The sequence below is a fragment of the Heloderma suspectum genome, chromosome 4 (genome assembly GCF_057233095.1).
Source record: "Heloderma suspectum isolate Gila_16-S chromosome 4, 16-S_ref, whole genome shotgun sequence".
Taxonomy (NCBI): Eukaryota; Metazoa; Chordata; class Lepidosauria; order Squamata; family Helodermatidae; genus Heloderma; species Heloderma suspectum.
In genome coordinates, this window is record NC_139461.1 from 107408328 (window position 1) to 107424485 (window position 16158).

The 16158-nt window shown below is 43.9% G+C and overlaps 1 long non-coding RNA gene across 1 annotated transcript in view; it reads right to left on the reverse strand.

Moving 5' to 3' along the window:
- Positions 1 to 16158, reverse strand: part of LOC146347251 (uncharacterized) — a 79685-nt gene that overhangs the window by 14477 nt on the left and 49050 nt on the right. The window contains exon 2 of the long non-coding RNA XR_014790216.1: positions 15811 to 15894. This is a non-coding gene — a long non-coding RNA (uncharacterized LOC146347251). The remainder of the gene's footprint in view (positions 1 to 15810; positions 15895 to 16158) is intronic.

Sequence of the window (16158 nt, forward strand, 5' to 3'; positions counted from 1 at the left end):
GAGCCTTCCTCTGTGTGTCTATGTGTGTGCACACACATGCCTGCACGGGAGCTGAGCCATGGTTGGCAACTAGATTGGCAACTATAACCAAGCACTGGGACACCACCAACCCTGAGCTCCCATATACAAACATAGGCCACTAGTTATCTAATGGGGCAACACAATAATATTACAGTTGCTTTTATGCAACAAAAAACTTATTCCTGGAATGGGGAGAGGGGAAATTAGTGGAAATTATGTGGGTGGTAGCCTAGTAACTGTACAAACATCCTTTATTGCTTCCAAATTACAACAGGGAAGATATGACTAATTGTGTAGCAACCAACTATGTGATCCCCTCAGTTTTCTCTCTTCCTTGAACAAGTATCATATCAGCACAAAGGCAGTTGGCCCATCAGGACAGGTCAGTTGGCATCTCTGGCTTGTCCAAGTCCATGCTGGATTTGAGTTTCAGACACTTTCTCACACTTAATTAGAACTGGTCCTTTATTAAACAGAAACATTGCTGTTCTAGATAAAAGACAAAAAGCAGACTGAAAGGTCCATGCAAAAATACCTTTGGCTTTCCATCCATGGGCTAGGGCTGGCAGAACAATTATGTCATATTCTCTATGCCAGGGGTAGGCAAACATTTTGGGAACATGGGCACATTTGGAAATTTGAGAAACTGTCCTGGGCACTATCACAAAATGGGTGTGCTGTAGATGAAAGCATCAGCCAGGCAGCCACCTCCATCTTCAGTTCCTAAGGATGTCTCTGAGCCTCACGTGTGGCCCAGACGCATTAATGGGAAATGAAGATGAGATCAGCCAGGGACCCTTTGCTTTGCTTTGAAGTGATCCCAGCTGCCGGTAAGAACTTTTTTTATATATCAAAATTAAAAGTGGGAGGAAGACGCCAAGAAAGTTGTCCAAGGGCACACTGGTACTCGCAGGCGTCATGTTGCCTACCCCTGCTCTTTGTCACTAACTTACATCATATAGGGCCAATCTACATTGCGCCCGCCATCACAATGAATTTGGTGTCCTGTTGGGTTAAACGCTCTCGCATTAAAATGTGATTACCCACACTCACCCACTTTCCTCATTGCGGTCCTTCATCAAATGCGCAAGCTCGGTTCACACTCGAGTGCTGTGCTGTTTTCCTGCTCTTAAAGATGGAGGCTCTCATTGGAGGATCAGAAACTCTTCCTAAGTTTTATCCTAATGAGACTAAGTCTCAAACGAGACTAAGTTTATTTGAAGCTTCCAATCTTCAAATTTTCAAATCTTTGAAGATCATGCCTGAATTAGAAAAAAAAAATTGTGGCGAAGCCACGATTCTTCGAAAGTAACACCTTAATTTAAAAAAAACACAGCCAAAGCGGGGGATAGAAGGGAGTAAAACTTAGTCTTATTTGAAGGGATAGAACAACCCCCTGCTCAATGCAGGAAGCCTGATTCCCAGGCGGTCGCCCATCCCACTACTGACCGGGGCCAATCCTGCTTAGCTTCTGAGATCAGACAAGCGCGTGCACATCCAGCCCTTTGCTTGTTGCTGAGGAAACATTGAGTGCTGAGGAAGCTATGCGATCAGTAGCCAGAAGATGACATGGGGCCGTCAAGAGCTGTGACTGGACAGGAGGAAATACAAACACTGCCGTATATGGACAGGCAGGGGAGGGGACTATGACCAGATACGGTAGCGAAGGTGGAAAAACAGAGCACATTACGGGGAAATACCAGGATATCAGGGTATTGAAAGCGGGAGCACGGAAGCGGATGTCCGGGTGGAAACTGAGCCGAAAGAACCCCAGAGCAGTTCTGATTCTGAGGAGGATCAGCAATCCATGGGAGAGGAGCCAGCTCATCCCTCACAGGCACAGCAGCTGGCAGAGATTCCTCCTGCTGGCATTCCTGAGATAGACAGTGACCCTGGCAGTGAGAAAGTGTGGGAGGGGGGCTTGCTAGACGCTTGACACAGACGCAGGGACCGACGAGCAATAGAGGGAGCAGAAAGGAGGTGTAGCACCCGTTTGGCGTGCAAGCAACAGCTGCGTCCCATGGACCCAAGGGAAAGAGGGAGGATCTCTCCCTAGACCTTAAGTTCAGGGTCTTCAAGTGATTCCCATTCAAACGGGGACCAACTGCCTACCTGGAGCATAGCCTACTCTGCTGTTCATTGCTTAGTCACTGGTGATTAGCATCTGAAAGAGTCATTAAGTTGTAAAAGGATTAAAGCCTTGAAAAGAATCCTTTCGTCTGTGTCTTGAGTTCGCTATTGGAGTGTACTGAAAGAGGCCGCTAGGGCGCTCCTGACAGCAGGAAATTCTGGTTCCAATTCGAGGCGGGTACTGCATAGTGTGAAAGACGGGCAGTGAAACCTCATTGGAAGTGAAAAAACCCATAAGTGTAGATCGGCCCATAGTTGATATCTGAAGGGATTTTCCTCCAATGAAAATGAAACAGTTGTCTTTCATTGTACATGGCCCATAGTCAGAAAACCACATGGCACTGGCAGTAAATAAGGCCTCTCCCTTCCCCTTTATGTTTGTAGCTTCTGTGGGAAATGCTTACAGCTGATCAAGTTTCTGCTAGTAATATAATCAACCCGAATGTGTGTTTTGATGTGCAAGTTCTGCATTAAAAAATTTTTCCATTACGTAAACATGGGAAGAGCAACTGCTGTGATATCCTGCCTATCCTGGGAAGAAGAAACTGACAGGCCCAAAGTGCTGTGGGTTTTTATTGCCAGTTTGATTGCCAGTTTTTAAGTAGATAGCAGTTCATGCAACTTTCAAATGTCAAATGAATAATATGAGAAATCAGTTTTTTGTAACCCTCTAATGGCATTTTTTCTCTTTTATTTTAGTGACAGGTCTAAAACTTCAGTACTTTAGAAAAAAACGAATTTTGCCAACTCTCTAGGTTCTATGGCTTGCAACATGACAAACAAAGAAATACACAAATGGTTTATTGGTCTAGAGCTTGCAATTATTTTGTATTAGCTGGATATCTGAGGCTGTCTAAAGCACACACAACACATATTTCTGTGTAATGTTTTAAAACATTGTACAACACACATGTTCCTTTGGACCTTTAAAGCCTCAGATACATTACTCCCCTTGGCAGTAGCTAACATTTCACCTCTGATAATAATTCCTAATAGAGGTTTTCCCATGATAATTTTGGCAGCTATTACTTATGAAGATTACAATTGTGGTTTAAGGCAGAGTTTCTTAGACTGAAAGTATCCACATACCACCCTTGAATAGGCAACAATACCAGTTTAAAGGCTTCCACAATTACAGAACAAACAATTAAATTTACAAAGAATATTATTCTACCACAGAGTTACAACATTAATCCAAACTATGTTTGGATTATGTTGGGGAGGGGAGGACTTTCCTGCCTCCTCATCTCATAAAGCTCTGCTACAAATCATCCAGCTTTCTACAAATCCAAGCAAGCACTGCCCCACCTTGAGATGGACCCTGATCTATCTGCTCTGACCTCTGAGGCCATGTGTGATGCCTTTTGCTTAAATGCCATTCTGAAAAAACCTTTTCTACCACTGTTCCTTCAGGGGTGAAAAGCAGTCCCTTGGGTAGTGAATATTCTCTATGTCAGTTTTGGAGGGATGGGGGATCCTTCAGTTCCCATTTTCTTTCAGCCCTACACCACCGGAGACATTTATTAACTGGTATCAATGGTCATATCAAAGAATCATTCAGTTGGAGGGGGACTTGTAGGCCATCTAGTCTAACCCCCAGTTCAATGCAGGAAATCCAGAGCTAGAGCAACCACAACAGATGACTGTCCAATGTCGAACTGCTCTTACCATTAAAGACTTTCTTCTGATGTACAACTAAAATTTATCCTGTAACTCAGGGGTAGGTGATGGTGGAAGTTCTGGGGTCCATTTTCGCCACCGCCTCCCCCTGCAAGGGCCACACTCCATAAGATGTTGTGCCGTGAAAACTAAAAGTTAAAAAAGTGGTTCGCTGCCAACATTCAGCAGTAAACCACTCTGGAGTGCTACAGAGCACTGAAAGGATTAAACTCAGATTGTGTGCAAGCAAAATTTTACCCCTTTAGCACTCCATAGTGCTAAAAGTGCCATTTTTTTGTTAACAAACATTATTTTTGTCACCCTGGTCACTCCAGGAGGGGGAGGGGAGTGTGTTGCCCACCCCTGCTATAACTTAATAAATTTTTCCTCATAGAACTTGTTGTCCATACCTCTGAAGTACACTAGGCCCAGAAAAAGCCCTGTTGCATCACATTTAAAACCTCCCTCCTCTTTGATGAGGAACCATTGATGAGCAGTCTTTGACTATGATTTTCCAACCAGCTGTGAAGCCACCAGACAGTGCTAACATCTAGCCCATATTTAACCAGTTTATATGGGTTAAAATATCATAGGGAACTCTGTATTATGCTTTTCTAAAACTAAGAAAAATTACATTGACAGCATTCCCACAATCCATTAAGCTAGTAACCCAATTAAAAGAAAAGATTAGTCTGGAATTACTTATTCTTCAGAAATCCATGCTTCTACTGATAATAACTATATTGTTTGAAACTGGGCTGTGTCTACACAGGGCTTTTACACCGGTCCTATTGTGCCCTGAAGTTGATGTCAGATGACACATGCCCTTGTCTGTATCCAGTGCACTATTTCTAGCTCTAAAATCTGGTGTTTCTGAAATTGCTTTTCTGACAGATTATCCCATCGGAAGCTTTCACAATGCTTTTGGGATCTGTGTGAGCTGAACTGCCCTTGCTGCTGGCTGCTGGAGCAGCACTGATTGGTGGAAGGGAAAGTGGTGGGGGTGGGGTGGGGTGGGGGTGCGGAGAGCAGACTCATGTCTACCTAGAAATAACTTCAACTTGCACTTTGCTGAGTACAGGAGCAGAGGGTTGGGAGAATTCCTCTGCCTGTTGTTTTAACATCCATTGAGGGGGCGGGAGTGGTGCACAGCAAGCCTGCCATTTTAAAACTATGCATCCCTGCTTGGAAGTAACTCATCTTCTTTTGCAATTCACCATCTGCAGGGGGGGGGGGGCAGGGGGAGGTGAGGAGAGTCTCAAACAGCAGGAGAGGGAAGGAATGGAAGGCAGTTAACCTTGGGCTTCTCCCTAACAGGTTTGGAAATGCATATCTCCTATCTGTACACTTTCGAATATGAATGGGCCCAGTTCTCTCCTTTCTCCCTTTTAATTTCTCTCCCTCAAGGAACAAGGAGCTGGCATGGATAACCATGTCTACTCAGAAGTAAATCACATTTTTTCAATGAGGCTTACTCCTGAGAAAGTCAACAGGTTGCTTTTGGGTTCCCTTTGTAACAAAATAAAAAAACATCTCCAGGCAGCATCATAATTTTACACTCATTCCTGCAATGCCCTTCCTCTCCCACCCTTCCTGATTCTCGGGTACGCGGAGCTTTATTGACCTTTAGAGCTGATGGCCCCCAAATTACCCCTTATCCTGCCAGGACCATTGTTGTTGTTGTTGTGCACCGCTGCTGCTCAGTCATTCACAATATCACTTTTCTGGAGAAGTGTCACTGCGCAGTTAGGGGCGCCTCTGCCACGGGAGGGACAGAGGCGGGTGGGAGGGTGTTTGCATCTAACTCCTCCATTTCACGCAAGCGAGAGGCAGGGGAAAGCTTGTTGATTCAACAAGTGGAGGCGGGCAGTGGGAGCAGAGGGCTAAAAAAGTGAGATGTGCAGATATGCAGAGCTTCATTGATTTTGAGGTGATGGTTTGAGTGTGCACATATACGGGATCATCCCCACCCCACTCATTCTCATCCATTTCATTTGACTGAGCATGGAAAGAACAGGGGCAGAAGTAACTCAGTGCCTCCTATTGACTTAACAAAGAATGGGAATGCGGGGGGGGGGGAGCCTGTCTGTCCACACGTCCACAGCAATTTAATTCAAGTACTTTAATTCACCCTGACTTCCTCCGAGAGAGGGAGCATGCAAGGAAAGGTATTTGCTAAATGTGCTTACTCGGAAGTAAGTCATGCACATCCACTATACTTGACTGAGCAGGGAAAGGAGAACTGGGATGGAGAGCAAGCCTCTGTTCATTCACTGCCCCACACCTACGCAATTGATGTGGTTCTTGTACCTGCCCAACCAAGCTAAACTAATGCAGCTTTAGGTGTCATTTGCCCAGTGCAAGCTGCTCTTCATTCCTTTACTAGCTACCGCATGCCACTGGAGAAGCAAGCCCGAATTGATGAAACTCTGTATTCAACCTGAAACCGATCATAAAGTGTCTCCATGTGGATGGAGCCCTGGCCTGCAATGTCATTTTGTAAGTATATGCTATGTAAGTGCTCTGTAGTCTTCATCTAATCAGATCTGTTTGATGTCTGGTTTCAGAGACTTAAGCATAAACTCTATGGTCATGTTTACATGATTTCTTTCATAGCTATTACAGCTAGAAATGAACTTCGTTAAAAATTAGACCCCTTTTATCACAATTCTGTTGGCCAAGAGAAAATGCCTCACAGTATGCATGCCATATGATGAGCACACCCGTTTTGCGTACAAAATTATACAGTACAAAGTAACCATGTTTGAAATATACCTGAATATCTCCCTTCCCCCTCATTCCCGATCTTGGCTTTGCTGCTTGTAGTGTGTATTCTTTGGCTCTTGTGCATCAATTAGATTATATCCTCTATTGCTCTAATTACTGCATTTATTTCTAAGTAGTTGCAACTTTACCTCTAAGCTGTGGCAGTATGGAAAACACATCCTATGAAGAATGGTTGAAGGAACTGGGTATATTTAGCCTGGAGAAGAAAAGACTGAGAAAAGCCATAATAGCACCCTCAAATACATGAGACTGTCACACACAAGAGAGCTAAAAAAATGTTCTTTGCTGTCCCAGAGGGCAGGGGTAGGTCTAATGGCCTTAAGTTACAGAACGGTAGATTTCAGTTGAACATTAGGAAAATATTGTGATGGTAAAAACAGTATGATAATGGAACTAGTCCCTGAGAGGGGTGGTGAGCTCTTCCTCTTCAAGTGGAGGTTCGACACCCATTTGTTGAAGATGGTCTAGCTCCAGTTTTCCTGCATCAAGCAGAGGATTGGACTAGATCAGGTGTGCAGAACCTTCAGCACAGGGGCAAAATCCAGCCCTCCAGGGTTCCCAGATGAACACATTCCTTCCCCTGACCCCACCCCCTCTCCTCTGACCACGGATAGTTTGGTAGTTTCCTAGCGTTTGGGGGGTTTTCTCCCATTCTAAAAAGTTGTAATGGCTCTCCTACAGCTTAGTTGCTGGCAGTATGAGCTGCAAGCTAAAATATCCTAAGGGTGGCATTACTGGTATGTTGGCCCTGCCCCTATTGCCTTTGACTTTGCTCACCACTGGAACACAGCCCCCCCACCCCGAGCTCTAACATGGAATGTGCCCAGACACATATCCACAGCCTGATGGAACTCTGAGCTCATCACCACTGAGCCACAGTGGTAGGCAAGGTAATAAGCCACTCATTTTCCTGGCTTGGGTGAGCATTTATTTTCCTGGCTTAGGACAACATTAGTGGCCGTGGGATGTTTTTTTTAGTTTAAGAACAGGATGAGTATGCCATTTTTTATTTTATTTTTCGTTGGCTTGGGTTCATATTGATGAGGAAGCTGGCTGTTATAGGTTGTTTTGAATGTATTTGTAGTCAGCAAGGCTGTCTGTGGGTAAAACCTCTATGTGTAGGGTTCTCACTGTTTTTGTTTTTGTTTAAATCTCTCAGGAGGTCACTTACTACTACTTAGCAGAGTCCTGAGGCATAATCACTCTTGGGCTGTGGAGGGGAATGAGTAAACTGCCTTTAAAAGAATTAAGATCCTTGGTGGGGTGTTGATGCCTTAAAATCACACAGGAACACAGTTGGGTACAGAACACCCAAGAAATCAAATTTTGTCACTGGGAAAAAATTAGTTCAAATGTGAATCTGAAATATATCTTGTGGAACTATCTCAGAAGCTTTGTCTCAGGTGGGTTTTACCTGGTTTTGCACCTATATCATAAAATGATATCAGAACTGAGTCGAAGATATCACAACGATAGTTGAGCAGATGCTACTTGCCCATTTGCTAATTCATCTTGCTGTTTATTTCTGGTGTCTATCACACACTCCAGTGTTTGCTCGTCTTCTTTTAAAATTAGTGCTTGCAATTCAAATCATGTTAGATCAACACATGGTTGCACCATTATCAGGGTTGCTGAACCCTATGAACCCTACTGGGGAAAGACATTCTGGGGCTGTTCACACAACACGCTAACCCACACTCAGTGGTTGATTGTGGGTTGTTATTGAACCGTGATTTGTTTATTGAACTGTGGGTTACTGTGTTATCTGAACCCAGGATATTTTCCTCAGGGTGGCTTGTTAACCACCCTGAACAACCCAACAACAAACTATAGGTTCTCAAGGTGGCTTGTTCGAGAAAAATAAGCCACATTGCATGGTTAACAAGCCAACCTGCAGAAAATGTCCTGGGTTCAGACAACACATTAACCCATGGTTCAACAAACAACCCACACTCAACCACTGAGTGTGGGTTAGCATGTTGTGTGAACCCAGTCTCTGTGTGTCAGTTGCAATCAAGGTGAAGCTTTCCAAGTGATTAATGGGAACACTAAAAAAAATGCCAATTTATTTTCAGAGCTATGTCAATGTAATTGCTTTGTTTTGGAGGGCATGGAGAAGGGAGAGGGGGAGTGGCATGAGAGCAGCGAGCAGAAGAGATGGGACCCAAGCCCCACTCAAGGATGGGCCCTTTTGAGAGAGGGCTGTGTCTGACCAAATTGGGGCCAGTCTAATTCAAGCAGGGGTACTGGACCCATTGACTATTTCCTATGTATTCGTGACGTAATTATGTCAGGCATCAGCATGTAACATCATGCCATTTTCAACATGATACCTTATTGGTTGGATAACATCACATGGTATTATTTCCGGAAGTCACTGCCAGCTATGGAAGAATGCAGGGCCGATCCACATTGCGCCCGCCATCGCAATGAAGTCGGCATACTCTCGGGTTAAATGCACTCGCATTAAAACATGATTATCCACACTCACCCTGTTTCCCCGTTCCAGAACTTCATCGAATGTGCAAGCATGGTTCACACTTGAGCGCTGTGTTCCTGCTCTTAAAGAGGGCTGCTCTCATTGGAGGAGCAGAAACTGTTCCTGTTTCTGCTGATTCCCCGCCCACCGTCCCTCTCTTCCTCTATCCCTGTGTGTGTGTAGGGATGGCGTAAGCATCCTGTTGGGGCTCAAAGCCCAGTGAGAAGTTGCCAATACGCCCCCCCCAGACACCAGTTCCTTCGGCAAGAACAGGGGAAGAAGGTAGCGCCTCTCATCCTCCCCCCATCATTGCTACAGTGGCAGTGGCGTGGGAGAGGCTGGTCGTTTTCTGTAACTTTTCCTGGCCTTAGGGAAAATGACCAGCTTGTCCCTTGCCACCACCACTGTAGCAGGTGGAGGTGGAGGGAAGAAAGAGGATCCTCTTCTCCCCCCTGCCGCTGGAGGCCAGGGCAAGAGGCTGGGGGGTGTCCCCCAATACTCTTTTCCCCGCACCAGCCCTTTGCAGCTGGCACAAGGAAGAGGGGCAGCAGCAATGGCACCCAGCGCTCAGGTTGGGGGGGGCTGCTAGCATCTCCGAAGCTTCGAAGCTGTGCAACTTCGAAGACCGCCCTGTTTTTTGTCCGCTGCTCATGAGATGACATTGCATAGCTTCCTCAGCACTCAAAAGTTTATCGCCAACAAGGAGATGGCTGGAGGTGCATGCTCTTGTCTGATCTCGGAAGCTCAGCAGGGTCAGCCCTGGTCTGTACTTGGATGGGAGACTACCTGGGAATCAGACTTCCTGCATTGAGCAGGGGGTTGTCCTACCCCCTAAAATGACACTAAGTTTTACCTCCTTCTATCCCCTGCTTTGGCTTTTTTTAAAATTAAGGATCACAACTGAGTGCCTTTACACACATTGCCTTCCCCCACCCTTCCCCCTGATTCTCCTGGTAGCTTAACTTGTGCTGTAATGTTTTCTCGCAGCCCCAGTCCTGGGCACTCACTTACTGGGGAGTAAGCCACATTGAACTCAATGGAACTTACTACTGAGTAGACATAAGATCACTCCGTAAGTCTGCAAGCCTCGAGTAAGCCCCATTGAGCCCCATAGGGTGCTCTGGAACAAAAGAGGACATTGCTTCTGAGCTTGGTGGGGTGGGGGATCAGATGTGTCTCCCTTCATTACAGGGAGGCAGTTTACCCTCTTCTCCCTCTGACTGAGAAATGCAGAAGCAGGAGACACTCAGGTCGGGGGGGGGGGGGGCTGCTTGCATCTTCGAAGACTGCCCAGTGAAAAAATTTATGCTTGTGTGCAGAGAAATCAGGCTGAAGAAGCCACTGTTCTTTGAAGATTTGAAGATCTGAAGATTTGAAGATAATGCCTTAATTAAAAAAGAAAAGAAAAAAAAATCACTTACAGGGTGATCTTATGTTGGTGATAAACCTTTGAGTGCTGAGGAACCTATGCAATCAGTAGCAGGAAGACATAATGGGGGCATTGAGAGCTGTGATTGGACAGGAGGGAAATACAAACACCGCTGTATATGGGCAGGTGTGGGAGGGGACTACAACCTTATATGGTGATGAGCACAGAAGAGCAGAGCACATTAATGGGAAATACCGGAATAACAGGGTATTGAAAGTGGGAGCTTGGAAGCAGGAAATTCCGGTTCCAATGTGAGGGGGGTGCTGCGTAGTGTGAAAGACAGGTGGTGGAACCTCATTGGAGGCAGAAAAAACCGTAAGTGTAGATCAGCCCACAGCAGCAGCAGTAATGGCTCCTGGACCAGCTGTTTAATAGCCACAGCAGCTCCCACAGCAGTTATGGAGATTCTTCCCTCATTATGGGAAATGCTAGCTAACCTAAAATGTATACCAAATATTTTTGCACAAATGATTCAACATTTCTGCCCCTCCAAATGGGCCTTTTTAAAAGTTGGACTTTGAAATTTGCCTCATACCTGTTAATAACCACACAATACTTTAAAGTTTGCAACAGTGAATTCATTAGTGACATAATTTTCCAAAGGAAACCAGTGCTCTCAGAGTAAAAGTGTGTTCTTTTTAGAATGGATAAACAGGCCTGTTTCTACAAAGAAAGTTACCAGTACTTGCTACAAGTTTCAACACAGCCACCACTCTGGAGACGTTTGTTGGAAGAATATGGATTCCTTGAGAGGAGGTTGGCATGGTGAGACCATTATAAATCTGTTAAGGCTCTGAAAAACCAAGTAAGTGTATGCCTGAGATTTTAAAAGAGCTGAAGTATGAGGACTGCAAAAATGTGGGAACACTACTCCAGTTGAAGCAAACTTTCAAGAAACTCTAGAGAGTTTCATTCAGTAGGATGAGCTTACCAAGAAAACAGTCATTTCTGGCTAGGTTTCCAGTACTAGGAACAGCTGTGAATTCAGCCGGTAAACAGTTTTGTTTTTTGCTTGTCAGTGAGCTTCTAGAACAGATGCAAAACTCCTAAAAAAAATAGGTCACTGAGACATGAAAGGGAACGCACCAAGCTGAAAAACTGTAGTGCTGGGATATTCCTGCGGTGCTCATACTACCAAATTGTGTATTGCATGTACTTGTACTGTGCATTAGACTATCTTCTGATAAAGTTTCCTAGAAACTTAATCAAAAGCAAAAATAAAGTCTATCTGCAAATGAAGAAGGTGAAGTCTGATTCTTATGTTATGAGAGCATGATTTCCTCTCCTCCATGGATCAATCCCACACTGTTCTGGTGAAGTTAGAAGGTAGGATAGCATGCAGGAGGGACCAATAACGTAGTGACTTCCATATCAGTGTTGCCCCAGTTTAGGGTTGGGTCACAGTGTCATGGAAGTAACCGCATCACTAGCCCCTCCTACACGATTTGCCCAGCAAGGTGAGATTATGCCATGGGGGAACAGCAATCAAGTTGCTCCTGTAATGTAACAACCAGTGTTGAGTTTACAGTTGTTGCATAGGGATGTATGGATTGTGTAAAATCTGTTCTGTCTGTGTTTCGCAAATTGTCAGGCGCCTTTCGTTCAGTTGTCCACCCATTTCCAGAATCTGATGGGGGGGGGGTGTCAGAATTTGCACAAATGTGCAGTTGCACAAATATGCATGTGTGAAAATGTGCAGATTTCCCCCAAATGCACATTTTCACACTTTAGCTTATGGGTGAAGTACATATTTTTGGCTGGGCTTTTTAAATTTTTTCTATTATGAAATTTGCACAAAATTTGGGAAAGTTAGAAAACTGGTCTACAAGCCTGCAAAATCCACCCAACAGAGTAAAAGCTGGTCTGCTGCAGAATCAGCAGGTGGGATTCATGAAAATCCAAACTCATTTGGTTCTGTTGTGGATTTCTCCGATATGCCTAGTGTTGCAATATTGAGTAAAGGCAACAAGCGTTTCAAAGCTACATTTTGTACTTGACAGGTGCTTTCCTTCCTAAAAAGTTAAAGTCTATTTGCAGCAATGTGGCAACTTTGCCACAGATTTGTGTGAGATGCTGTTTTCCAAAGATAATCACTGTTAAAGTTCCCTCCTAAAATGGGGGTGGGCAACTTGTGGCCATCCAGATATTTTGGCCTACAAAAATTTTACACCCTAGCCAGCATAGCTAAGGGTGTAGAATCAAGGGAGTTGCTCGCACCTGTCTTAAAACATGGCTGTAGGGCTGATTTTTATTAATAGTGACAATTTAAGTACATGATCATCAAAGAAAAAAATGGCGGAAAAACAGTTAATTGGTGGGCCACTCAAAATGGCACAAGTAGGAAGAGAGACTTGTGATAGGCATAGCAATGATGTCACACACACCATCCAATGGCTACCTATGACCGGGGTGGGCAGAAGGTAGATCAGGATCCACCTGAAAATCTCTGGGAGGTTTTAAGTAGATCAGCAAGGCTTTCTGAGTTCCAATTGTCCAATAATAGCAAGAACTAAAAAGCTTCTTCCCCCTCCCCCCACCGCAAATTAGGTTGCTAAAAGAAGTGCTTTGAAGAAAACCAAGAGTAGTTTTGGGTGTGAAAGGACTTGGTTCTGGTACTGATCACAACTTCCTAAGCTGAGCATGTGCTTATAAGCACTGTGTTCCTTAATTTGTCGTGTATGTCTGCCTGCCTGCACCACTATTTTGCACCTGGCTCCAGTTGTGAATCTCAGGTTTCAAGTAGAAATCACAGTAGATCCCACAAGCCTGAAATCTACCTATCCCTTCCATGTGATAGTAGCACAACCTTCAGGAAAATGAAATTGTCACACTTGGTGGAACAATAACCATTGTCTCCCAGCAACTGCATTTAGCAGTCTAAGGGTGCTTCTAGATGGAAGGCTCCTAGCACTACCAATCAGAAGGCACCATATAGCAATTCCATCTTTTTTTTCCTTAACAGATTTTCTGTGGTAAGGAAAAAGATGGTGGGAATACACCGGGTTATGAGAAGAAGACAACATTGAACTTCTCCACACAGGTTTTATATCCTGCAACTTTACTGGGCTTCTGCATCCAAATTCTTTGCGGGATTAAGATTGGCTCCTTCACACACACATCCACTTTTTTTCTGGGGGCTGCAAGTTCTATATGTTTCATTATACAGCCACTAGATGTAGCTGCTGTTATAGCACAACTCCCTCTGTACACTGACAAATTCAATTTGTTTTTGTTTCTTTGTTTGTTTGTTTTTGTTTCATCATTATCTCCGCTTCAGATAAAGCCATGAAAATGGTTGGAACGAATGGGAGAAGTACTAGAGGTTGACAACATCATGTGAAGAAGCCCGTTGTCTGGACACACACACCACAGAAAATTCTCTAAAGGAGGCAAGACAATGACATGGTAAAAGCCTTGTCTGGAAGCACCCTAAGTCCTAGGAAACCGTGCTTTCTGAACAACAGGAATACTTTCCTGGTGACATCCTCTGAGTGTGTTAGTGACAACCTAGAAAAAGGAAAATATGAGGAAAAGTCCTAATACACATGGCATCCCTAAAACAGATGAATAAAAAGGCAGTGAGGTGAATACAATTTAACACTGTGTGTAAAGGAAAATGATCCAATAGTAATGTTTCCATTTTATTTCACATAAAGAGGAATGTTATGTATTCATTCATTCATTCATTCATTCATTCATTCGAAAAGGTTTTTTGGTGAAGCCTTTAGCTTAATTCCTTATTCCCAACCGGAGTAAAGCAGATGCCACCTTACCAGTTTGACTATAAAGTAGGGGTGTGCATTAACTTTTAACGCTAAAAGGACAAAACCTGCCTCTGCCTTACTTGCTGCTTAAAGACTTTGTTTCCCTGGCAGCTCATTTCTAGTATCAGAGCTGGGTTGGGGAGGGGAGAAATATGAAAGCAGGGGAGTGCTTGAAGATGAAGTGGGGGTGGAGTTTGCTCCCATACCCTGACCATTCCTTTTAGTGTTAAAAGTTACCTCCCACCCCACTTCTGCTTTTTTGCTGAACTGGCAAGCGTGCATTTAATAAACATGTGTGCATCTGGTTTGGCCCTTAGTATGTGTGACTGCATTTCCTCACATTTCTCACTTGTCCTCCCTACTCTCTGGTATTTCTTACCCTAGGAACATACTGAGTAATTGGTATATTTAGTTCAGTATTGTCCATCTAGCTAAGAACTGGTATTCTACACAGACTGGCCACAGCCCTCTAACGTTTCAGACATGAGACTTTTACAGCTCTATCTGGAGGTGCCCGGAACTGAACCTGGGACTTTCTGCATGCAAAACATGAGCTCTGTCACCGAGTTATGGCCATTCTCCTCCACACAGAGGAGTCTCTCCAACTGTTGACATCTAGATCATTAGCTCTTTGGAACAGGGACCTGTCTTTTCGCTTATGTAACTCCAGAAACCACCATGTCTGTTGAAAGCGCTGTAATCATCACTGACATTGCTTGCTGTTTAATTGTCCCCAGAGAGACAGGGCCATTTGCAGCGTATGGAGTTGTATTGCTTCAGGTTCATAGAAAGTGGTAACCACAGTTGTAATTCTGGACAGTTAAAGCCCATTCAGTTATCCATCTTTAATGTTCTTAATTAAATTATTGAGATGATCTCTCCCCTGTCTGCATGATGATGTCAGCAGCTTTGGCTCAAACACTGGAAAACTAACATCTCCATCCCTTGTACGATCAAAATCCCATGGAAGCATTCTGATGTAGCCGTGCTCCTCTGATGATTTAATCTGTTGTTCACATCTACTAAAAGTTTGATGTGGCACACTTAACATTTGAGAAGATATATATGTTTGCTTTCACACATACAAATTTCATGGAAGGAAAAAAATACTCCTGTAGATATTTTGCTACCAACCCTCATGTTGAAAACTAGAACAACACAAACCTATACTTGTCTACTAAAACGTAAGCAGATGGGACTTTCTTCTAGTTAAGAGGGTATAGAGTTGCAGCCTAGATCATAAACAACTTTAGCATCTATTACCTGAAGTAAAAATGTAGAAAAACAAATATATAATTGGATCTTAATGGTTTTTCAACGCAAAATCTTCAACTAGGTTTAGTCACTATTGAGAGACAAGGGCCCTTATCATCCTCTCACATTACAGTTCAGGTTTTATGTCTAGAGGGAAATGCTAAATAAATAGCATAACCAAAGATATTATGAATTACCAAACATATAGCTTTACCGTAAATCTTTTTCATTTTTAAAACTCCATGAGAAATGTCTTGATTTAACAGAGGTCCGGAACATGTGCTTACCTTGCACCTTGCTGGTCACAGGTCTGAAGACAAGTCTGAAGCAACATCTCTGGTTCAGAAGGAAAGAGGAGGAGAAGCAAAGACCTAGGAAAGGAAAGCGATCATTTATTCATTCTTTATGTTTGCATTCAAATAATTAAAGTTTCATTCAACATGAATTACATCTCCGCCTTAATTTTAATAATATATGAGGCGACCCACTTTTCATTTTGCATACCAAAGTTGGAAGACACAGGAATGTAAGACTTTGCCTTCCGGTGAGTCAGACCATTAGTCCATGTAGCTCAGCACTGCCTGCACCGACTAGCAATAGCTCTCCAGGGGCTCATACAGTGGTCTTTCCCAGCC